The sequence below is a fragment of the Triticum urartu genome, chromosome 4A (assembly GCF_056163025.1).
Source record: "Triticum urartu cultivar PI428250 chromosome 4A, HENAU_Tu73, whole genome shotgun sequence".
In the NCBI taxonomy this organism is placed as follows: domain Eukaryota; kingdom Viridiplantae; phylum Streptophyta; class Magnoliopsida; order Poales; family Poaceae; genus Triticum; species Triticum urartu.
In genome coordinates this window covers 260,300,529-260,326,842 of record NC_141876.1, presented here as the reverse complement: position 1 = coordinate 260,326,842, position 26,314 = coordinate 260,300,529, and positions in this window count along the sequence as shown.

The following is a 26,314-nucleotide window of genomic DNA, read 5'->3' as shown; positions in this document are numbered from 1 at the left end:
GCGATGGGCCGGGCGGGCCCGATCCGGCCTCGCCGGGCCGGCGGCGGAGGCGGGCGGTGCTTGACACGTGGCGTGCTACGATTGGACGGGGCGCGGCAGGGGACGCGTCCGGCGCCGTCCGGACGTGTCTGGCGCGGAGGGAGAGGGAGGACTAGGGTTTTATCCGCGAATTTCGGAGGGGGAGGCCTATTTATAGATTCTGGGAGCTAGGAGAGTCCAAATGAGGTGCGGTTTTTGGCCACGCGATCGTGATCGAACGGCCGAGAGGATGGAGGGGGTTTGGATGGGTTTTGGGCTACTTTGGAGGGGTGTTGGGCTGCAACACACACGAGGCCTTTACGGTTCCTCGGTTAACCATTAGAGTATCAAACGGACTCCAAATGGCACGAAACTTGATAGGCGGTCTACCGGTAGTGTACCAAGGACGCTTGGCAAATCTCGGTCCACTCCGAGAATGGTTAACACCCGCACATGAAAAGAGGCAAAAAGGGGCGTCGGAGGACGTAGGAGTGCCAGATCGCAAAACGGACAGCGGGGAACATGCTCGGATGCATGAGACCAACACGTATGCAAATGCGATGCACATGATGACGTGATATGAGATGCATGACATGGACAAAAAGCAAAACAAAGACAAAACCCAACCATGAGGGAATATCATAACTTAGAGACGAAAAATGGCAAGAGTTGGAATACAAATATGGTAAATTACATATGGGGCGTTAGAACACTCCACCACTACGAAAGGATCTCGTCCCGAGATCTAGGACTAGAAAAACTCCGGGTATTCGGAAAGAAGGTGGTCCTCACGTTCCCATGTGGCTTCTCGATCGGAATGATGTGACGACTTCACTTTCAGGAATTTGATAGACTTGTTGCGAGTCTTGCGTTCAGTTTCTTCAAGAATAGACACGGGATGCTCATGATAAGACAGGTCTTCTTGGAGATCAATCTCTACGAAGTTGATGGTGCAGTCAGGAGTCTTGAAACACTTGCAAAGCTGAGACACGTAAAACACGTCGTGCACGTTTGCAAAGTTGGATGGAAGCTCAAGTTGATAGGCGAGATCGCCTCTTTTGCCAATGATATTGAAAGGACCCACGTATCTAGGGGCAAGCTTCCCTTTGATACTGAAGCGACGAGTACCTTTCGTTTGAGAGACACACAGGTAGACATGGTCTCCGATCTCGAAAGCCAAGTCATGATGCTTGCTATCATAGTAACTCTTCTGGCGCGATTGCGCAGCTTTGAGATTTTCACAAATGACTTTGCACATTTCTTCAGCCTCTGTGATCAATTCATTGCCAAGAAGTTGGCATTCACCAGTATCTGACCAATTAAGAGGAGTACGACACTTTCTTCCATAGAGAATCTCGAATGGGGCCTTGCCCGAACTCGCTTGGAAGCTGTTATTGAAGGCGAACTCGGCATATGAAAGACAATCTTCCCACTTCATACCGAAGGAAATGACACATGCCCTGATCATATCTTCAAGAATTTGATTTACTCGCTCGACTTGTCCACTAGTTTGAGGATGAAAGGCTGTGCTGAAGCGAATGTTGGTGCCCATGGCCTTCTGGAAGGAGTCTCAGAATTTAGAAGTAAATATGCTTCCATGATCTGAAGATATCAACTGCGAATGTCGTGCAAGGAGACAATCCTGGAGGTATATAGCTCTCCCAACTGAGCTGCTGTGATAGATTCTTTGATAGGAAGAAAATGAGCCACTTTAGTGAGCTTGTCGATGACGACGAAGATAGCATCATTGCCACGCTTGGACTTGGGAAATCCAGTCACGAAGTCCATCTCAATATGATTAAACTTCCATTCTGGAATGGAAAGAGGTTGCAGGAGGCCAGCTGGCCGTTGGTGTTCTGCTTTCACTCTTCTGCAGACATCACATTCATTCATGAACTGAGCAATCTCTCGCTTCATTCGAGTCAACCAATACGAGTGCTTGAGGTCAAGGTACATCTTTGTACTTCCAGGGTGAATAGAAAGGAGTGAATTGTGAGCTTCGTTCATAATGACTTTACGAAGTTCACCTTTAGGAACAACTATTCAATCCTCGAAGAATAGAGTATGTTTGTCATCAAGGCGATAACACTTGTACTTGGGTTGGCTCTTGGCAATCCCAATCTTCACCTTTTTCACCATTGCATCAAGAAGTTGTACCTCCCGAATCTGATCTTCCAAAGTAGGAGAGACTTGGAGGTTGGCAAGGAATCCTTGAGGAACAACTTGGAGATTAAGTTTGCAGAAAGCTTCACAAAGATCCGGTTGGTAGGGCTTGAGAATCAAGCTGTTGCAGTAAGCCTTCCTGCTCAAAGCGTCAGCAATGACATTGGCCTTGCCTGGAGTATATTCAATACTCGGATTATACTCTTGAATCATTTCGACCCAACGAGTCTGCCTGAGGTTGAGGTTGGGCTGAGTGAAGATGTACTTGAGGCTCTTATGATCAGTGAAGATGTCCACTTTCATCCCAAATAAGAAATATCTCCATGTTAAAAGAGCATGGACAACTGCCGCCAACTCGAGGTCATGAGTGGGGTAGTTCTTTTCGTTGTGCTTCAACTGGCGAGAGGTATAGGCCACAACTTTCGGCTCTTGCATTAACACAGCACTGAGACCTTGCAGGGAAGCATCACAGAAAACCTCGAATGGTTTGGATTCATCAGGAGGAGTCAGAATTGGAGCTGTGACTAACTTCTCTTTGAGGGTGTTGAAAGCTATGTCACATTCAGGCATCCATACATACTTCACATGCTTTTGGAGATGGTTGAAAAGAGGCTTCGCGATCTTAGAGAAATTCTCAACGAATCTTCGACAATAGCTTGCGAGCTCAAGAAAGCTGCGGAGCTGCTTCACATTCTGAGGCGGTTCCCAATTCACAATTGCAGACACCTTCTCAGGATTAACAGCTATGCCCTTGGCGGGGATGATATGCCCAAGGTAGAGAACCTCATCGAGCCAAAACTCGCACTTTGAAAACTTCGCATAGAACTGATGTTCTCTGAGTTTGTCCAGCACCAATCTCAAATGCTTGGCACGATCCTCCTTGTTCTTGGAAAAGACCAAAATGTCATCGAGATAGACCAAGACGAAGTCATTTGTGTATGGGTTGAAGATGAAGTTCATCATGCGAGAGAACATTGGAGGAGCGTTGACAAGGCCGAAAGACATGACAGTGTATTCATAGGAACCATAGCTTGTTCTGAATGTTGCCTTGGGGATGTCTTGTTCACGAATGCGAATCTGATGATAGTCCAGACGGATGTCAAGCTTGGAGAATACTTGAGCACCTTTGAGTTGTTCGAATAGCTCATTGATGTTGGGAAGTGGGTACTTGTTCTTTATGGTCTTCTTGTTCAATGGACGGTAGTCGACGCAAAATCGTTTTGTGCCATCCTTCTTCTTGACAAAAAGAACACCACAACCCCATGAAGAAGAGCTTGGTCGGATCAGACCCATACAGTCTTGTATATCGAGTTGTTTCTTTAGCTCCTTCAACTCTTCTGGTCCAAGCTTGTAAGGACGTTTGCAAACAGGTTCCGTGCGAGGCTCAAGATCAATGAAAAATTCAACTGGCCGGTGAGGAGGCATTCCTGGAAGCTCTTCTGGAAAGACGTCTTGATATTCACAAACGACTGTAATCTAAGAGATGGCATTCAACTCACCCTTCTCGTTGAGAGAAAACAATCGAATGGTATCATCACGAGTGGCAAAGACGACCACATCCTCAGACGAGTGTGTCAATTGAATCTGCCTGGCAGCACAATCAAGTTGAGCCTTGTGCTTAGAAAGCCAATCCATGCCGAGAATTAGATCAATATCCGAGTTACCATGAACAATTGGAGAGGACAGAAACTTATAGTCTCCAAACTGGACAGAGAAATCGGGAGCAACCAAACTAGAAGTCATAAGCTTTCCGGGAGAAACAACTTGCATGACTTTGGACAAAACCTCTGTGTCAACATTGTTCTTGGATGCAAATGGGAATGACATGAAAGAATGTGATGCACCAGTATCAAAAAGAACTCTTGCAGGAATATCATTAACATGAAGGTTACCATGATCACTTCTGACGAGTCCTCTACCTGAGCTGCATTCATCATGTTGACCTTGGCATGCTTGGGATTATGCTTGACCACTGCATTGCTAGTAGATCTCACAGGAGGAAGAGGTGGAAAACGCCTCTAGTTGAAACATTTGTTCGCATAGTGCCCCTTCTGCTGACACTTGCTCCACGTAACCTCTGAGAGCGGCCGGTGATACGGAGCACTTGACCTTGGAGCATGAGACAAAGCTTTGTTCTGAAAGGCTGGGTTGGGTGGGTGGGAAGATCCATTGCCACCTTTGCTCTTCTGCTGATAAGGCTGATGGAACAGAGGAGGAGGAGGCAACCAGTACTTTTGCTGCTTAGCTGCCACTTGAGTTGAAGAAGAAGAAGGAGTTGCATCCCTAACTCTCTTCTTAGATGCATCGCACTTGAGCTGAGCGGCTTCTTGCTTTAATGCCATGTTGTAGAATTCGTCATACTTTTTCGGCTCAAAAAGCACAAGAGCTAGTTGCAAATCTTCTCTGAGGCCACCTCTGAACTAATAAATCATGCTCTTCTCGTCAGGGATGTCTTGCTTGGCGAAGCGAGCGAGCCTCTGGAACAGGATGTTGTATTGGTAAATAGACAAGCTGCCTTGCTTCAGATTGCGGAACTCCTCACGCTTACTCTCAACAACACTCTGAGGAATGTGGTGAGCTTTGAAGTCTTGGCGGAAATCATCCCAGGTAATCACACGACCTCCTCTAGAATCTTTGTATTGTTGATACCACTCAGCAGCTTGGTCTTTGAGTTGGAACGAAGCAAACATGACAAAGTCCTCGGGCCTAACGTTGCTACACTCAAAATGTTTGCAGATATCCACGAGCCAATCGTCAGCGTCTGTGCCTCGACACAGTTACTGAAAGACTTCGGCTGGTTTGCGAGGAACTGGTTGAGGGTAGCAAACTGAGTTTGATTGTTGCAATGGCCTTGATTTCCTTGTTTGCGCTCTTGCAAGAGTTGCAAAAGCATCTGCGTGTTGGCGTTGGTAGCGGCCATCACAGCTTGCCATGCCTCCGGAGGTAGAGGTGGTGGCGGTGGTTCCGGATTCTGACACGTTGGAGGAGCCATCCTGAAGAGGTTAACATCCGTTAGCATCTTGACAGACATATATTCAAGCTGAATCAATGAACATATAACCTTAACATTCGAACAAAAATGAATGAATGAAATCCAAAGTAAATGATCACACTTCCATAAATTGAGAAGCCACTTAGATAGAGGTATATGAATAAAACAACAATGTACGGACATGAACAAATAATTGGTAAGGATTACCCAATCACAAACCAAATATCTACGGGAGAAATACTAGAGCTACATGAATTCCCACCTATGAAACTCCCGAAACTTTCCGGTTATGCAATCAGGTGTTGGGGATACAGGGGAAGCATAATATCTCACCCAAAACTAGCAAATCCTACATCCAGCTGTATCCATTCTTGAACACATAACCAAGAAACCTTTGGAAATCATTTACCTCAACCTTCGAAAAGCATCCGTTATACGAATTATGGCAATACTCCCGAACTCCCGCCCCAGTACTGGGTGGCATCGAGGTTATCTCACCAACAACTGCATAAAAGAGATTTTTGATGTCGGCGAACTCAGGTATTCCAGAACTGCAACGATAAAATTGTGACGCCAACACCTCGGAGCTCAACTCCCCAGGACACTGCCACAACCCCTAAATGTCAGGACGCACCAAGAACAATGTTCTCGTCACAAAACCATCAGAACGATTCCAAGATACCCGCGTGATCCTAATCTTTTTTAGTGAAATTTGAGAAGAGAAGAGTCAAAACTCTGCGTCAGGATGCCTCACCAGAGCGACGAAGGGACTGAGGAGTAAAAAGAATCCTACTTTCCGATATATATAATCCTATAAGACTCAAAACATTTTTCTAGACTCAACAACACCAGCGATTTGATCAAGCAAGGGGATCCTAATTCGGGGAAGGCTCTGATTACCAACTTGTAACACCCACGATGCGGCTATATCTCCCACGAGTCAGAGCACGACTTAGAGGCATAACCGCATTGTAGGCATGTCGCAAGAGGGGTAATAATTACACATCCCATGTACTGAATAAGAAAGAGGTACAGAGTTGGCTTACAATCACCACTTCACACAATACATAAATATAGCATTACATCATCCAGAATACAATCAAGGTCCGACTACGGAACCAAAATAAAGACAAACCCAAATGAGTAAGATCCCCTATCGCCCCAACTGGGTTCCACTACTGATCGTCTGGAAAGGAAACGTAGTAATGTCCTGAGTCCTCGTAGAACTCCCACTTGAGTTCAGTCGCATCCCCTGGAATTGCATCATCAGCACCTGCATCTCATTTTGGAAGTATCTATGAGTCATGGGGACTCAGCAATCTCACACTCTCGCGATCAAGACTATTTAAGCTACTGGGTAGGAAAAGGTAGTGAGGTGGATCTGCAGCAACCACTAGCATATATGGTGGCTACCTTACGCAAAAGAGAGCGAGAAGAGAAGGCAAAGCACGGTCGAGAAGCTACAAAGATCAAGAAGTGATCCTAGAACTACTTACGTTCAAGCATAACACGAGACTGTGTTCTCTTCCCGGACTCCGCCGAAAAGAGACCATCACAGTTACACACGCTGTTGATACATTTTAATTAAGTTAAGTGTCAAGTTTTCTACAACCGGATATCAACAAATTCCAATCTGCCCATAATCGCGGGCACGACTTTTGAAAGTTCAAAACCCTGCAGGGGTGTCCCAACTTAGCCCATCACAAGCTCTCACGATCAACGAAGGATATTCCTTCTCCCAGGACGACCCGATCAGACTCGGAATCCCGGTTACAAGACATCTCGACAATGGTAAAACAAAACCAGCAAAGCCGCCCGATGTGCCGACAAATCCCGATAGGAGTCGCACATATCTGGTACTCAGGGCACACCGGATGAGACATCCTATGAGTAGAACCAACCCTCAAGTTGCCCCGAAGTGGCCCCGCAGTCTACTCGTTTCGGACCAACACTCAGAGGAGCACTGGCCCACGGGGTTTAAAATAAAGATGACCCACGGGCTCGCGAAAACCCAAGGGAAGGTTATAGGTTGTTAGGCAAATGTAAAACCAAGGTTGGGCCTTGCTGGAGGAGCTTTATTCAAGGCGAACTGTCAAGGGGATCCCATTATAACCCAACCTCTTAAGGAACGCAAAATCAAGGAACATAATACCGGTATGACGGAAACTAGGGCGGCAAGAGTGGAAAAAAACACCAGGCATAAGGCCGAGCCTTCCACCCTTTACCAAGTATATAGGTGCATTAAAGTAAACAAGATATAATAATTATATCCCAACAATAAACATGTTCCAACAAGGAACAAACTCGAATCTTCACCTGCAACTAGCAATGCTATAAGAGGGGCTGAGCAAAGTGGTAACATAGCCAAATAACGGTTTGCTAGGACAAGGTGGGTTAGAGGCTTGACATGGCAATTTGGGAGGCATGATAAAGCATGTGGTAGGTAACGCGGCATAGGCATAGCAATAGAGCAAGCATCTAGCAAGCAAAGATAGAAGTGATTTCGAGGGTATGGTCATCATGCCTGCAAAGTTCTCCGAGTTGATGTAAGCTTGATCCTCGTAAGCGTACTCAACGGGTTCCTTGATCACGAACTCGTCTCCCGGCTCTACCCAAGGCAAGAACACAAGCAAAAGAAACCACAATCAACCACGGTGCAGTGCGCAAGCAACATGATGCAAAACATGACATGGTAGGCGGGATGCAATATGCAATGCATATGCGTGCTCCGGAAGGAAAGATTGAACCAGGACTCAACTTGGCAAAACAAGAGTGCCACTGGAAAGATGAGTTGATTTCGGTCGAAATCAATATAAAGATCACCAGAAACGGATGCACGGTTTGCAAATGGCAATCAAAACAATAATGGCACAAATCTGCGATTAACAACACGATGCCAACTAGAATGCAACAAGAAACTAAGCTACTACACTCCAACATAGCAACAATGCACATGGCAGTGATCTACACAATATGCTTGACAAAAGAAGAACACCGAGCTACGGCTAAATCACACAATAGTAGGTTCAAACAAGCATGGCAAAAGTGCAAAAGATAACAACATCACAGACTTGGAGAAATTAGCAACATGTCAGGATTTAACATCAGGAGCAATGTTTAGAGGAAGGTAACAACCTGCTACAGGATCAGATCATGACAAAGCAAAGCATGGCATGAATCTACTCAAAGCATATAACAAAAGTCCCTTACTAACCATAAGCCAAAAGGGATCATAAGATATGATGGCACCCATGTAAACATAGCAAGTTTCGTTAACAGATTCAGACTTAGTAGAAAACTGGACATGGCAAAAACAGAGTTACGTAGGCATGTTTACGAGCTCGATGCACTCAACACAAGGCATTGCATGACAATCTAAGCATACTCCCAGCAATAAGACATAATCATGAAGCCAAGCAAAGCAAGAAGAAGTTCATAGTATGCATGGATCAACTACAACAACCTTGGCAAAATTGGTTAACACGTAAACAATCTGCCAGGAACATTTTCTAGCAAAAGTACAGCAAGATTGAGTCATGCTAGCATAATTGAAAAAAAAGACATGGATGGATAGAGCATAACCATAAGTCAAAATCATCCTTACTGGACATTCTCAAAAGAGGTAGGGATCACTCTGTAGCAACATGAATACATGGCATAAAAATAACATCAGGGAAATGACTTAGTAGGATTCTAAGTCCGTGAAATCGGCAATATCACGAGAGCTACTTTGCATGCATGTGCTAGTCACCACATTGATCACAAAAATACATGGCATACACCCCTGTAAAGATGGCATGGCATAGCCCAAAACACATGTAGGGCTCAAGTTCATAGGAGGCACACATTAATCATGGCAAAAATGAAAAATGCTCATAATCTGATAAGAATCAGGAACTAACATTATGAAGCACTTTTGCAACAGCATTTTAAGCATAAATATGGACTCAAATAAGCATGGTGCAATGGAACAAACAGAAGAGGACATCCTAACGAACACTTTGATATATCACACGCCCAAAAAGGAGCTACGGATGCGGAGATATGATGTAATGAACATGACTAGAAAATATGAACAGGGAAAATGACTTAGACGAAAAAGTCAACCTCCGAAGCAGATCTGGATCTAGGGTTCTCGGGCACAGACTTCAAGGTTCGTCAGCGAGGTCACCGGAGAAGCCGCCGGAGAGGAGGGAGACGACAGGGCGGCGAGGTCCCACCGGAGGACAGCGCGGAGGAGACCGGGCGGCGCGGCGTGCGCACTGGCGAGGTTCGGCGGCGGCTGCCGGAGTCGCGGGGCGGCGGCGCGCGGGCACCGGCGGGCAGCGGTGCGTGGAGATGGCCGGCGGGCGGCGGGGCGGTGACCGGAGAGGCGCGACACAGCCGGAGTTGGCGGCGAGGATGGCGCGCCGGCCGTCGGGGGCGCGGGGGCGCTGGCGGCGGCAATGGGCCGGGCGGGCCTGATCCGGGCTCGCCGGGCCGGCGGCGGAGGCGGGCGGTGCGTGACACGTGGCGCGCTACGATTTGACGAGGCGCTGCGGTGGACGCGTCCGGCGCGGAGGGAGAGGGAGGACTAGGGTTTTATCCGCGAATTTCGGAGGGGGAGGCCTATTTATAGATTCTGGGAGCTAGGGAGTCCAAATGAGGTGCAGTTTTCGGCCGCGCGATCATGATCGAACGGCTGAGAGGATGGAGGGTTTTGGAAGGGTTTTGGGCCACTTTGGAGGGGTGTTGTGCTGCAACACACACAAGGCCATTACGGTTCCTCGGTTAACCGTTGGAGTATCAAACGGACTCCAAATGGCACGAAACTTGACAGGCGGTCTACCGGTATTGTACCAAGGCCGCTTGGCAAATCTAGGTCCAATTCGATAATGCTTAACACCCACACATGAAAAGAGGCAAAATGGGGCACCGGAGGACGTAGGAGTGCCGGATCGCAAAACAGACAACGGGGAACATGCTCGGTTGCATGAGACAAACATGGATGTAAATGCGATGCACATGATCACATGATATGAGATGCATGACATGGACAAAAAGCAAAACAAAGACAAAACCCAACCACGAGGGAATATCATAACTTAGAGCCGAAAAATGGCAAGAGTTGGAATATAAATATGGTAAATTACATCCGGGGCGTTATAGAACGGCACGCGAACGTAGTTGTGAGGTGGGCCCTCACACTGGCCAGCATGCGAAGGCCAGAAGCGCTCCTGAGATGCGGCACTATTGAGCCCTGGGGTGTCGATGCAGACGCGCAGCTCACCACCCTCGCCTGGGTGGGGAGCGGCGCCAAGTGGGCGGCGGTCGCCGTGTATTTCTCTTGCTTCCTGAAGCTCTTGAGATGCCTTGGTGATGAACTCCTGAGCACCGAGTGAGGGAGTCCTGGATAAAGGGGTCTCCGGATAGCCGGACTATATCCTTTGGCCGGACTGTTGGACTATGAAGATACAAGATTGAAGACTCCGTCCCGTGTCCGGATGGGACTTTCCTTGGCGTGGAAGGCAAGCTTGGCAATACGGATATGTACATCTCCTCCCTTGTAACCGACTCTGTGTAACCCTAGCCCCGTTCGGTGTCTATATAAACCGGAGGGTTTAGTCCGTAGGACAACATACAATCATACCATAGGCTAGCTTCTAGGGTTTAGCCTCTACGATCTCGTGGTAGATCAACTCTTGTAATACTCATATCATCAAGATCAATCAAGCAGGACGTAGGGTATTACCTCCATCAAGAGGGCCTAAACCTGGGTAAACATCGTGTCCCCCGCCTCCTGTTACTATCTGCCTTAGACGCATAGTTCCGGACCCCCTACCCGAGATCCGCCGGTTTTGACACCGACATTGGTGCTTTCATTGAGAGTTCCACTGTGCCGTCACCATAAGGCCTGATGGCTCCTTCAATCATCGGTAACGATGCAGTCCAGGGTGAGGTTTTCCTCCCCAGATAGATCTTCGTATTCGGCGGCTTCGCACGGCGGGCCAACTCGCTCGGCCATCTAGAGCAGATCGAGAGCTACGACCCTGGCCATCAGGTCAGGTTCGGAAACTAAAACTACACTGCCGACATCAGCGGAGACTTGATCTTCGACGGATTCGAGCCCATGTCAGGTGCACCGCACAATCACGACGAGCATGACGTAACTCTGCCATCGGATCAGAGAGTGATTGGGAGATCACACCTGCAACTACTCCGGCCCTCAATCTGGAGCAAATTGCGCCATCCGAGGACGGGGAGATAGACCCCGCCATGGAGGCCGCATTCTCAATGGCGAGGGAGCCGGATACTGACTTCAACCCTTACGAGAGCCATGTTGCTGAACTACTGGATTCATCCCCGGCCACGGACTCCGATCCTCATGCGTCCGTGCCTATCGAATCCGATTGGGCGCCGATCATGGAGTTCACCTCCGTGGATATCTTTCAGCACTCTCCTTTCGGCGACATGCTAAATTCATTAAGGTCTCTCTCCTTGTCAGGAGATCCTTGGCTGAACTATGCCCGACTAGAATGAGATGTGGACAACGAAGAAATTCGTTGCCCACCCACCACCCACTTAGTAGCCTCTGTCGACGATTTAACTGACATGCTTGATTTCGACTCCGAAGACATCGACGGCATGGACGATGATGCATGAGAGGAACAGGAACCAGTGCCCACAGGACGCTGGACAACCACTTCACCACATGACATATGCATGGTGGATACAACCAAAGAAAACAATGATGAAGAACGGTAGGATGCAGCGAAGAATAGCTCCCTCGAGAAACAATCAAAGCATCGGCGTAGGCGCCGCTCAAAATCCCGCCTCGGCAAAAATAGCGATAACAGCGCAAGAGAAAATAACACTCCGGTCGACTCAGAGGAAACGACGACCACATTGACCCAGCGGCAGAGCATGATGAAACTGCAAACGGCGAACATAGTACGGATCAGATGTCCGAACACGGCAACACCGAGGATAAACCTCATCAAACCCCCTCTGGGGAGGAAAACAGTCTGGATGAAGATGCACACATCATCCCGGAAACGCACTTGGAGCAAGAGAACCTCCGCAGAAGGCTTATTGCCACAACGAGGAGTCTGAAGAAGCAGAAGCAAAGGCTTAAGGCCGCACAAAACACGCTCAACAGCAGGTGGAACAAAGTGCTCGACAATGAATAAAAGTATGGTGGAAGTTACCACACAAATAGCTATCCAAAGCGCAAGCTATTACCTGAATTCGACGATGAGGCCTTAGAGCCCACACAGCCGAAAAATAAAACGGCCAGCCGACCGGATCAACCACCATGTGACTGCGATAGAGCGGCTAACAAGGCTGCACATAAGTCAACACACGATCTACGTGAGGACTTGCGCCAAAAATCCAGTATGACCAGATCCATCTATGGATCTAGGAAGCGCGCTCCGGGCCAAAACCAAAACCGAAAACTACAACCGTCTGAACGCCATGATGCATCCAAGTACAGGGGTGCCGCACACCCCCTATATTTCACTGATGAGGTGCTGGACCACGAATTTCCAGAAGGATTCAAACCAGTGAACATAGAGGCGTACGACAAGGAACACAGACCCTGGGGTCTGGATTGAGGACTTTATCCTCCATATCCATATGGCTCGCGGAGACGATCTCCACGCCATCAAGTACTTGCCCCTCAAGCTTAAAGGGCCTGCTCGGCAGTGGCTGAAAAACCTCCCCAAAAACTCAATTGGAAGTTGGGAGGAGCTCGAGGATGCTTTTCGGGCTAATTTTCAAGGGACCTATGTCCGACCTCCGGATGCAGATGATTTAAGTCATATACTTCAACAGCCCGGAGAGTCAGCCCGAAAGCTTTGGAACAGGTTTCTCAAAAAGAAGAACCAAATCGTCGACTGCCCGGACGCCGAAGCCTTAGCAGCTTTCAAGCACAGCATCCGAGACGAATGGCTCGCCAGACATCTCGGCCAAGAAAACCGAGAACAATTGCAGCCTGACAAACCTCATGACCCGCTTTTGTGCGGGCGAAGATAGCTGGTTAGCCCGCAGTAGCACTAGCGACCCAAGCACATCCGAAGTCAGGGATGGCAATGGAAAACCACGACGCAGTAAAAGCAAGCGTAGAAATAAAGAAGACAGCCTAGATAATGCGGTAGTAAACACCGGATTCAGGGGCTCTCGACCAGGTCAGCGGAAAAAGCCTTTCAAAGGCAGTAGAGATGGACCGTCTAGCCTAAACAAGAATCTAGACAAACTATGTCTGATTGATGGCACCCTCGATAAACCTGCAAATCACACCCACAGAGAATGCTGGGTCTTCAAGCAGGCCGGTAAGCTAAATGTCGAACACAAGGGGAGGGAGACACCAAGCGAAGACGAGGACGAACCTCGCCAGCAAAGCACTGGAGGACAGAAAAATTCCCACCATAGGTTAAAACAGTAAACTTGATCCACGTGATGAAGAGGAGAAGCAAATACGCACTCCGAGACATACACGCCGTAGAGCGCGTCACCCCTAAGTTCAACCCCTGGTTGGCCTGCCCGATCACTTTTGATCGTAGGGATCACCCAACAAGCATCCAGCATGAAGGATTAGCTGCCTTGGTGTTAGACCCAATAATTAATGGATACCATCTCACAGGAGTCCTTATGGACGGAGGCAGTGGTCTAAATCTAATATATCCGAACACAGTCTGCAAAATGGGGATAGACCCGACAAGAATCAGCCACAGTAATACTACCTTCAAGCGAGTAATACCAGGCCCAGAGGCCCGCTCCACGGGCTCTCTAATACTAGAGGTTGTATTCGGTTCACCCAACAACTACCGAAGTGAGAAGTTAGACTTCGACATTGCTCCATTCCGGGGCGGCTATCAAGCACTACTCGTAAGAACAGCTTTCGCTTGTTTTAATGCGGTACCACATTACGCTTCTCTTAAGCTTAAGATGCCTGGTCCACGTGGCACCATCACAGTTGGCGGAAATATTGAGCGTTCTCTACGCGGCTTTAACAGTCGAGCACTAGGCGGCCTCACCAACCAGAATAAATGACAGGTCATCAAGACCGCGGACACGGTTAGACGAGTTCGGTGGATCACTAGATATACCTGAGATTGGTTTGATGGTTATACCCTCATAGACGGTACCAGGGGCTTCCCGCATATAATCAGGGCTAGTCGGCTCAACTTGACTTATCTTTAATTTTAATGGTTTATCGAGAATAACCAATTTTTTGGCACGACAACTTTCACCTAAGTTCTTCTCTTTTAGAGATGACAAACATGCTACACCCGTCCAGGACATGGCACAATGGAGACACAGGCGCAGACGTGTAGCAGGGACCCGCACAAAGGTTTCTTTTCAGATTAAGACCCTCTGTAAACCTTTTTTACTGTCTCTTGTTGTTCACATCCTCCGGATACTCAATACAACCGAGAAGGATGCTGAAGTTATTGGCATTTCGCCACATCAGAATATTGCACGTACCTGGACACTCGGGGTTTATTATTAAGGGCATTGTTCTGCCCGGTATATGTTATAAAGACCGAATACCTTAGGGAGTGTTCGGCGTTGCGAGTTTGGCCTTATATGCACCAGCTCCGTGTCATGTCTTTGGCAAATGTTGGGTTTGCCCGGCTCCCGTGTTTTTCTACCTTATGTTCCGCTCTATTGGCTAAGGCGGCACCAGGAGAACTACTGCGATTGTGCCCTGGTTCATCCGGATGAGCACCTCAGTAGAGAAAGCCGAAAACTGACTGTCATGATAAAGCGCGAGACTGGTCAACCCCTCGATGACTTAGCGGAATCTTCGAGATTCCTCCGCATTAACAAAGGGCCATTTCCCGGTCATGTACGTACGCACACCGTATTCGGACAAGCGCGGAAGTACCAGAGGCTATACAATAGTCCCATCGTCAAACTCCTATGGCTAGGTGAAAGTGTTAAAGCAATATGGTCTGATTGCCTTGTTCGCTGCGCTACCACCTCCTTAATGGACCAAGACGTTGGATCACCCCCATATTATATGCGTGGGGGCTGAAGCCAACGATTGCAAAGTTTCAGGTTATATACATATATACATAAACGGCCGCACAGGAGGCATCATAATACTTTCAGGCAAAAGTATAATAACAGCCTTTACAATTCAATAAAACGTTGTTTTTTACAATGGGAATACATGTCACTAGAACATAATATTCTTCGAGCATTGAGCTTCTATTGAACGAGCGCCTTCAAGGACTTCTTCAAAGTAGTGCTCGGCAGATACTCGGCCCATGGACGGACTCTGGGTTGCAATAGTGGTGGCCTCCATCTCTGCCCAGTATGTCTTGACATGGGCAAGTGCCATCCGCGCACCCTCTATGCACGCCGACCTATTCATAGCGTCGATGTGCACCACAGCACCAAGGAATTGTTGCACTAAATTAAAATAACTATTCGGCCTTGGCCCTTCCGGCCACAGATGATCCACAACAGACCTCATGGCAAGTATGGAAAACCTATGGAGCTCGTCCCACTCAGCCATTCGCTCATTAAACAGCAAGGGACGCAGTAGAACATTGAACTGTGACCAGAACAGCTTTTCCACTTCATGATCTGTTTGATCCTTGAAGTACTCAGCCGCATCAGCAACACTTGCTGCCAAATCCACGTACGCGTCTGCAGAACTCCATAGTTGATCAAGAGGGGCATACTTCGGATCTCCGAACTTCGTCCGCAACAAAAAGGGCTTCCCAGCCACGATATCTCCAGCTTGACGCAGCTCCTCCTTCGTCGCTCTGATTTTGGAGCGGGCTTCCTTGTCTGCTACCATGGCCTTCTCCAGGTCCGTCGCCTTCGCTCGACTTTCTTTTTCAAGAAGTTGGTAACGGTCGGCGACATCTTTCAACTCAACGGCCATTTTGGCTATTTTTTCCTTGCTTTGGCAATGCGCAGCCTGTTCGGCCCTCAGCTCTTCGACCGCCTTTAGAGCGGCCGCATCACTATTCATGGCTTGTTCCTTGGCTCGGGCAAGTTCCGCCCGAAGGGTCTCCACAGCGGCAGCTCCATCTGTAGTCACAACATATTAAAGATACTGGCATCATGCTCCTATTACTATGTGTTGATCACCGGAGAAATCATATACCCTGTGCCTCGTCGAGCCGCTTGTTGACAAGCACGATGTCGGCATCTGCCGCATCAAATTGCCGCTTCAGCTCGGCAAACTCATTAGTCCGGCTAGCCGCCAGGCTTCAGCCACCTGCACATGACAGCGTCCTGATTATTACCTGGGACTATGATCCTTTGTTTGCCGCCGTTCTCGATGGCAACCAGAGTCTCAGGGGCTACTATTTGCATAGGGCACACCTAATGTGTGCGGTACTGTCAAAAACATACACTATTTCACGTACCTCAATGCCTTTCAGCAGACTCATAAAAGCTTCGTGCAACCCGCTTTCGGCGGATGAAATCCTCTCAATCACCGTACCCATTAGCGTACGATGCGCTTCTGAGATGGTCGCTTGACCTAGAAGATCCTTCATTGCGTCCGATCGCACACCGGGTGGTTCCGGACTTTTTCTGTTGCTCTCTTTAGGAGCCGAATACTGAGGACTTCGGGTGGCTGAAGGATTACTCTCTGGCCTTGGCGGATCAGTACAAAGCCTCCGCGACGACACTTCAGGGTTGCCCGCCTCATGAGGTGGGGTGGCATGGGGAGGTGTTTCGCTCTCCATCATCTCCGGAAGAAGATCCCCCGAAGACGAACTATGTCGAGAAGGGCTACGATCCGAACTACAAAGATATATGCTTCGGTTATTGTCTTTAGAAGTAATGTAGGATATTTTAACTATTAAGTACTTTTTGGTTACTCAAATCTCGGTAGAGGGCTGATCCACTTGCAGGCACTGTGCGGACAAAGTACCCTCCGTGGCAGGACCCTCTGGCGAAGATTTCTTCCCCCGTTTGGAAACCTTTGTTTCCGGTTCTTCAGAGGTGGTCCTCTTCCTTCCTTGGGAGAAGGAATTTCAGATTCTTCTCCCTGGTTATCCTCCTTCACGGAGGCACTAATTCCCCCGGTTTGGATGAATAATGAATGAGGCCTGCTTTCAGCCTCTTTATTCCCCCCTTTATCTTCCCCTGAGGGCACCTGATAAGGCGCCGGCTCGAGCATTCTGGCTAGTACTGGATTTGTTGAGCCTTCGGGAAGGGGGGCCAAACACCTGATCATCTTCGCCTTTGTTACCCAGTCCTGGTCAAGGAGCGACTTTTCAGAATAATGTTATGATAAGTAAAAAGGCAGGGTGTTCGGCCACGAGATTACTTACTTGGGTATATGGGCGATTACAGCTCAGACTCACATCCTCGGTGGTGTCCGGACACTTTATTTGTGGTCCGAAGAACAATTTGTACATATCTTCGAGCGTCATGCCGAGGAAGTGCTGAATAGTCCGCGGTCCTTCTGGGTTGAATTCCCACATACGGAGGGGTCGATGTTTGCAAGGCGGGACTCGGCGAACTAGCATGACTTGCATTACCGTGACCAGGCTGACATCTCTCTCAAGGAGATCTCGGATGCAACTCTGCAATATCAACACATCATTTACTAGCCCCCTGTTCAGCCCCTTGTTGATCCATGACGTTAGTTGTGGTGGGGGGCCCGAGCGAAAGGCAGGGGCGGCTACCCACTTGGCACTTCGGGGAGCTGTGATATAAAACCACTCTCGTTGCCATAAACTGGACACCTCTGGGAAGGATCCCTCTGGCCATGGAACATCAGCACTTTTGCTTATTACGGCACCTCCGCACTCTACGTATCGCCCCTCAATCATCTTCGGCTTCACATTGAAAGTCTTGAGCCACAGGCCGAAGTGTGGGGTAATGCGGAGAAAGGCCTCACACACAACGATGAACGACGAGATGTGATGGAGGGAATCCGGGGCCAGGTCATGGGAATCCAACCCATAATAGAACATGAGCCCCCTAACAAAGGGATCCAGAGCGAGGCCTAGCCCTAGGAGAAAGTGAGAGATGAATACAATGCTCTCGCCGGGTTCGGGAGTGGGAATGACCTACCCTCAAGAAGGCAGCCTGTGCGAGATTTCGAGGGTCAAATACTTGGCCTCTCTTAGCTTCTTGATGTCTTCCTCTGTGACAGAGGAAGGCATCCACCGACCTTGAAGGTTGGATCCGAACATGGTTGAAGGTCCAAAGCACCTGACCTGAGCCTTGGGTGTTGGAACTCAAGGCGGGGGAAGGACTCGATCGAGTACGAGAGGGAAAAAAGGACATGCCTTGGCCTCTTTATAAAGAGGGTGAATATCAAGCGTCCTCCTTGTGGCCGTTTGGGACTTGCCTAAAATCGAGGAGTCATACCAACGGGCATGGTTGAGTTACCCACGTCCGTATTGATGAGAATCCCGTAATAAGGGGGACATGTTCTCTTCTTTGACAAGGCATGTCAAGAAAACTGCCTCGCGATATGTGCAGTGCTGGTTGGAAAAAACGGTTCGAATAAAGACTGGGCCATGGCATGATGTCATGTTGCTAAATGTGTCAGCAGATTAGATTTGTGGAAATATTATTCTCTCTACGGTGGTATGTGGAACTTATTTTGCAGAGCCAGACACCATTCTTGTGTTCAAAATCTTCTATGGAGTATTCCGAAGAAGAACCCGCCTTGCAATGCCGAAGACAAATCTGCGCGCCGGACTCATCGTCATTGAAGCCTGGTTCAGGGGCTACTGAGGGAGTCCTGGATTAGGGGGTCTCCGGACAGCTGGACTATAACCTTTGGCCGGACTGTTGGACTACGAAGATACAAGATTAAAGACTTTGTCCCATGTCTGGATGGGACTTTCCTTGGCGTGGAAGGCAAGCTTGGCAATATGGATATGTAGATCTCCTCCCTTGTAACCGACTATATGTAACCCTAGCCCCCTCCGGTGTCTATATAAACCGGAGGGTTTAGTCCGTAGGACAACATACAATCATACCATAGGCTAGCTTCTAGGGTTTAGCCTCTATGATCTCGTGGTAGATCAACTCTTGTAATACTCATATCATCAAGATCAATCAAGCAAGACGTAGGGAATTACCTCCATCAAGATGGCCCGAACCTGGGTAAACATCGTGTCCCCCGCCTCCTGTTACCATCTGCCTTAGACGCACAGTTTGGGACCCCCTACCCGAGATCCGCCGGATTTGACACCGACACCGACCGCTCTTCGCCCGGTATCCTCCTGAGGGAAATGTACCGTGAAGCATGCCTCCACGTGGTGCCCGAGCGCCTCCCTCATGATGTTGGCCAGGTCTGAGGCCCTCCAGAAGAGAGCCCCTGAGCCCTCCTCGAGGAGGCCGCTGGGTGCGCCTCCCTATGCGAGGGAAGGAGGCGCCCCAGGCGCTGGCGTGGATCCTGAAGTGGTGCCGCTGGAGGTGCTGCTCCCCTGAGGCCCAGCACGGAGTAGCTACTTCTTCTTGGGGTTGGCCTCAGGAGGGTACTGCACACCCGCGCTGTTAGGGTCTTCGATTGATGCAGCTTGGAAGGAGCGCTCGAGGGAGCACACCGCGTCTCTTTCTTCGCAAGGGACCGTGATGATTCCGCCGCTTCCCGGCATCATGAGGACATTGTAGCCATGGTGGGTGACTGCCATGAATTTGGCCAGTGCTGGGTACCCGAGGATGGCATTGTATGGTAGGCGGATGTGGGCGACATCAAAGTCGATGAGCTCGGTGTGGTCGTTGTCACGCTGATCAAAGGTGACAGGGAGGTGAACCTGCCCTATTGGGGTCGTGGAGCCGTTTGTCGTTCCTGATATAGGCTTGGTGCGATGGAGCTAATCATATGGCACTTGGAGGCTGTCGAATGTTTCGACGGACAGTACACTGAGCCCTGCACCGCCCTCGATGAGGGTCTTGGTGACATGGACATTGCTGATGATGGGTGAGCAGAGCATCAAAAGGACGCCATCGGTTGCTGCGCACTTGAGCTGGTCCGACGAGCTAAAGGTGATGGCGTACTTGGACCACCTGAGCGGGCGTGTAGCCTCGAGCTTAGGGAGGACTGCATTCACTTCTCAGGAGAACTGCTTGAAGAACCGCTGGGAGGCTGGGGCCTGAGCGCCACCCAAGATGCAAGCCATGGCGCGCGGCTCCTGAAAGCCCCCCGCCCCTTTGTCCTGTTGATGGTCGCCGTTCCTTCTTGGTGGCGGCAGCGGGAGGAGACCAGGGTTGCCCTGAGGGCGGTCCTCACGAGGCTGGTCCTTCCAGGCGCCCTCGCGAGGCTGGTCGTGCCAACGATCCTCGCGAGGCTAGTCGCACCACTCTTGGTGGGGCCCACGGTTGTCCCAACGTCCTCCACCTTGTTCACCTCCTCGGCTATAGCCTCGGTCATTGCGCTCGGGGCGCCCACCGAAGCGTCCATCTCGAATGACCCTGAGCTCTTGACAGTCGTTGGTGTTGAGCGTATGCACATTGTGGAAGGCACAGAACGTACGGCTACCCTTGGACGACTCAAGAAGATCTTGGCCACGCTTGGTGTCCGGTTCTTCTGCGAGTACGGCCACCCCTTTGCGCTTCACGTCCTTAACCTTGGCCTTCTTCTCCTCTAGATCTGCAGCTGGAAGCTCAAGGAGGGAGAGGCGCCCCTCCTCAGGCCTTGCACACTTGGTTGCTATGTTGAAAAGATCCAAGGTCGTGCACAGCTCCTCGTGGATGGCGAGCTCCTCCTTCATCTTGACGTCGTGGACGCCGTTGGAAAATGCTGAAATGATGGCCTCGTCCGTCACCTTGGGGATCTTGATACACGCACTTTTGAAGCGTTGGATGTATTTCTACAGGGTCTCTCCTGGTTGTTGCTTGATCCAGCGCAGGTCACCCGCGACCGGGGGGCGGTTGCGAGTGCCCTGTTAGTTTGCCATGAAGCGGCTGCACATCTCATCCCAGGAGGAAATCGAGCCTAGGGGGTAGGTTCAGGAGCCATGAGTGGGCGCCATCCTGGAGAGCCATGGGAAACCAATTCGCCATGACTGTTTCGTCGCCATGGGCCGCCTCGATGCTTAGCTCGTAGAGCTGCAAAAACTCTAAAGGGTCGGGGGTGCTGTCATAGCGAGGAGGCAGATCCGTCATGAACTTGCCTGGCCAGACGACGCTACGCAGCTCAGGAGTGAAGGCATGGTAGCCCGCCATGGCCATCGGGGCCCGTCGTGGAGGTGGAGCTTGACCTTGGTATCCCTGTGCCATCACGGCAAGTGGCACATAGCCCTGCCAGAACAAGCGATCCTGACGTGGTTGTGCTGGAAGCAGTGGAGCGTCTTCTTGCGGACGGGAAACCTCCTGCAAATTCTTTCTTCGTGCGCGAGCACATGGCATGGAGGATCACGCCATTGGGCTGTGCATCTTGGAGCGAGGACGCCGTCTTGACACGGGGGAGGCTGAGGCACTCCTTGCGTCGCGCGCCTCGGCGCGAGGGCACCATTGGTGCTGAGGGGGTGGAGGCGTTCCGTGAGCCACATCGCCCGCAGCTGGGAGCAGGCGAGGCAGCAAGAGGGATGGTGCCGGAGAGCCCCCTGCGGCGCTGACGAGCTCGGCGATGCGGTCCAACCAGTCCTCGTAGAGGTCGTCGACCGGGCGGTAGCGCAGGAGCTCATCTGCCATGAGCAGCGCGGCCTGGGCGTTCGTGGCGGTGCGGTGAGCGTGAGACGATGAGATGGCCAGAGTCAGTGACGGGGTGGCGGTGCGACCATCTCGCCGCATAGAGGGGTGCAGTGAAGAGGCTTGCTGCTCCTTTGCCGCCGGGCCAGTGGCAGCGTTGGTGGTGGGTGACTGAGAACGGCGGGGAGGTCCGACGACAGGGGCGGTCTGAGCAACACGGGTGGTGAGAGGGGCCCGGTGCTCAGCACGAGCCCGACGAGCGTCGGCCATGAACTTGGCGAAGCGGTGAAGCACGGATCGACGAAGAGGAAAGCTTCGGCGCACCCCTACCTGGCGCGCCAAATGTCAGATTTTGGGTTCCGGCAAAATCCTTGAGGTTCGAACACTAGGGTGCGCACAAAGATCTTTCCCCCTCTCTAGCTCATGCACTCTACGATCTCGCGGCCTAGCTCGACGGACCCAAAGAACACGAGACACAAGATTTATACTGGTTCGGGCCACCGTTTCGGTGTAATACCCTACTCCAGTGTGGTGTGGTGGATTGCCTCTTCGGCTGACGATGAACAGTTACAAGGGAAGAACAGCCTCCTGAGGAGAGGTGTTCTTGTGCATTGTGAACTTGTGTGGTGCGGGATGATCTGGGTCTGAATCAGTTGCCTCCCTTGGTGGTGGCTAGTCCTATTTATAGAGGCCCTGGTCCTCTTCCCAAATATTGAGCGGAGGGGAACCCACAACGGCCAAATTCTAAGGGAGACAACTAGTACAAGCTATCCTGACAAAAGTGGTCTTCGCCTGCCAAAGGCTCTGGTGGTGACACCGCCTTGGGCTCCACAGTGACCTCCGTCTTGCCGCCTTGCTGTTCTTGGTCTTGTTGCACTGATATGGAAACCTTTGCCTGATGCCTCGGGACTCCTCGCCTGCGCTTGCCCCTTTAGCACCAAAGAGGAATCGAGGACACTGCGCGCACTGGCGCCCGCCTAGTTCCGGTCGTCATGGCTTGCCTCACAGGAACCTCGCGAGGTACCCCTCGCCTTGATCTCTCCACCCCTCGCGAGCCAGCCTGGTGAGGCCGCCCTTGAGGAGGTCTTGCGTCGTCCGCCTCACAAGGGTCTTCAATCTTTGCTGGTGAATATGGGCCGTACGGGGCCGCTAGTGGAGCCACGCCGCGGGCCGCAGGCAGGCAAGTCTGGGGACCCCCGTTCCCAGAACACCGACAAAACTGTTGCTGTTCCAAATCTTGTTGATGCAAAGCATCCTATGGACATCACCATGTCACAAGTTCATTCGGCAAGTGACACGTGCTACATCTACTTTACATACATAAAGGTGAACCATCTCCCTTACACGTGCTCACTTGATCCCTTCGAGGATGGTATACTACTTGACACTTCTCCCGTGTGCATACATAGGTATTATCGGAGCACCACGAATGATGAGGAGGAGTGCAAGCACAAGAGTACAACTACACCATCCATGAGGGAAGTGTGGAAGAGAAGGAAGAAGAAGCATGGCCAAGCTCCTGAAAATCCCGGAACCTCCGGCCTCCTGCCCGGAACTTCCGGCACCCGGAACCTCCGACCATCCCGGAACTTCCGGCCTCGATGCAACAAAGCCGTCTGAGAGTGTGCCAACTCTCTGGATATCCTAGACCCTGCCCGGACCTTCGCCCGAAACCTCCGGCGCCGAGGCCCATGTACCCTTTCACCCCTCACTTACCCCTTCATGACTACCACTATATATACTCATTCCCCTCCTCCATTCTAGGGTTAGCATAGGTTTAGCTCGTCTGAGATAGAGCTTTGCTCATCCATCGGGATCTACTCCATTGAGAGAGACTGCGGCCTCTATGGAGAAGATCTACCTTGGATTCAAGACCCCTTGATGGGAAGACCCCTCAAGACCTACTCACGGAGATGAACTAGTTACCCTATGTATCGTCCTTTGTTGACATTGGATCGTGTATCTCTTTGTGTTTCGAGGATCTAGCACATGTGTGATCGTTTCTTGATGATTTGAGTGTTTCCTCTCGTTTCCCCTCATGATTTCCCCCACGTTTCCCCTCGTGTTCTTCGTGTTATTCGCGGGATCCCCTCCATTTCGTGAAAGATCGGCCCTAGGGTTCTACACTAAACCACTTGCTTCCACACCTTCTGGTTGACAGGCTGCGTGCGAGGATAGACGGCAAGGTGGTACTCAATTACTTCCCTAGGAATGCCAGGGATGTTAGATGGTTGCCATGCAAACACATCGACATTCGCCCACGGGAAAGTAACGAGCGTGCTTTCCTATTTGTCATCGAGGGTGGAACTTACGATGAAAATTCCCCATGTTTCGTCCACCTTGGAGGGTAACTTCTTGGTCTCCGATTAAGCAGCCTTGTTCTTTTTTCTCTTGCTAGCAGAGATCTCTCGCACATCCTCGACGGGAGCACAGCACTCCAAAGAGTGGCGCTTGCCGGAGTCGGTGGTCTCGGCAGGAGCAAGTGCCTTGGTGTGAGATACTGCAACTGCTTCCCAATAAATTTGTTAGAATGGATGGTGATGATGCTCATCGGCCCCGGCATCTTCAACATGTTGCATGCATAGTAGGATGCTATCATGAATTTTGCCAATGCTGGGCGGCCAAGGATCCCATTATATGGCAATGGAATCTTGATGATGTTGAAGAGAATTGATGTAGGGTAGGAACCCTAGGGCCCGATCTTTCACGAAAGGAGCGGATCCCGTGGAGAACACGAAGAACATGAGGAGGGAAAGGAGGGAAATCACCAGGGGAAAACACAAGAGGAACACTCAACTAACAAGAACAAGTCTCAAAAGTGCTAGATCCTCGGATACATGGAATGATACATGGTACATGATCAACTAGGGACGATACAATGGTAACGATCTTCTCTGTGAGGAGGCCTTGAGTTCTTCCCTAAAAAGGGGTCTTGAATCCGCTTGGGGATCTTCTCCGGTGGAGGCTCGAATCTCCGTGGAGAAGGTAACCAAGTGGATGAGAAAAGCTCTCACACAAACATGAGCTAATCCTTTGCTATCCCTAGCTAGAAGGAATAGGTGGAGTATATATAGTCTTAGTGCAAAAGAGGGGGCGAAGGGGTACATGGGCTGCGGCCCAACACGCATCAGCGCACAGGCGTCGGACGTCTGGGGGTCACCGGTCGTCCGCAGGCTAGTGAGGGTCCGGACGTCCGATGCCTATCGGACGTCCATAGTTTCGGCTCGGGTGGTCTTCGGTCAGACGTCCGGTCGGGGTCGGTCGTCCGTTGGGCCTCGGATGTCCATGGGTTTTGGCTCGGAAGTGGGAGCATCGGTCGTCCGGAGGGGGTCAGATGTCCGGAGCCTGGAGGTCATCGGACGTCCGGTGTTCGTCGGTCGTCCAGAGCCTGGGAACTTTGAGCAGTTCTTCTTCCTCGTCTTCACGTACATCTTCCTCTTCTTCTTCTCCTCGCTCCTTAGCTTCTCCAAGATACATGAGTATGCACAGAGTGTCCGTATGAGGTAGTATCCATGTCTCATGTGCATCAAAGTGGAAATCTGAAAGGAGTGATGTCACCTCGGTTTTGAGAGCTCTTGCACGTGCTCGTGTCATGGGTCCAAGAGGTGTCGTATGAGATGTAGTTGGGTCCATGGGGATGGCCTTGGGATGCTCCGCATCATCTCCCCTTCCTTGGGGAAGATCCGTCCTTGGATAAAATTCTTCATCACCATGGAATGGAGAGAGATCTTTGACATTGAAGATGTCACTCACGTTGTACTTGTCACATGGGAGGTCGATCTTGTAAGTGATGTCGTTGTATCATGCGAGCACCTTGAAAGGTCCATCCGCTCGTGGTGGAAGCTTGGACTTGCATTCTTGGGGAAAGCGATCCTTGCGAAGGTGTAGCAACACGACATCACAAATGTTGAAGATCATAGGTTGCTTGTTAGAGTTGAGCTTGGTCGCAAGGCGTTGAACTTGGCGCTCGATGGTGTTTCTTGTATCTTCATGCACCTTCCTGAGATGGGTCACTCATGCACTTGCATCCAAATTGATGTGCTCTTGGAGAGGTAGAGGAAGAATGTCCAATGGTGACAATGGGTTGAATCCGTAGATGACCTCGAAGGGTGACTTGTCGGTTGCTGAGTGTATTGCCCGGTTGTAGGAGAACTCGGCGATAGGTAGGCACTCCTCCCACTCCTTGATGTTCTTCTTGATGAGTACACGAAGTAGATCGGAGAGTGTGCAGTTGGTCACCTCTGTTTGGCCGTCGGTTTGAGGGTGGTAAGCCGTGGAGAAGAGTAGCTTGATTCCGAGCTTGGCGCATATGGTCTTCCAAAAGAAGCTTAGGAACTTGACGTCGCGGTCTGAGACGATCGTCTTTGGCACTCCATGTAGACGCAATATTTCCCTACAAAATAGATTAGCAACATGTGAAGCATCGTCTATCTTGTTGCAAGGAATCAAATGTGCCATTTTTGAGAAACGGTCCACAACGACAAATAAGGAATCCATCCCATTTCGAGTCCTAGGCAAACCAAGTACAAA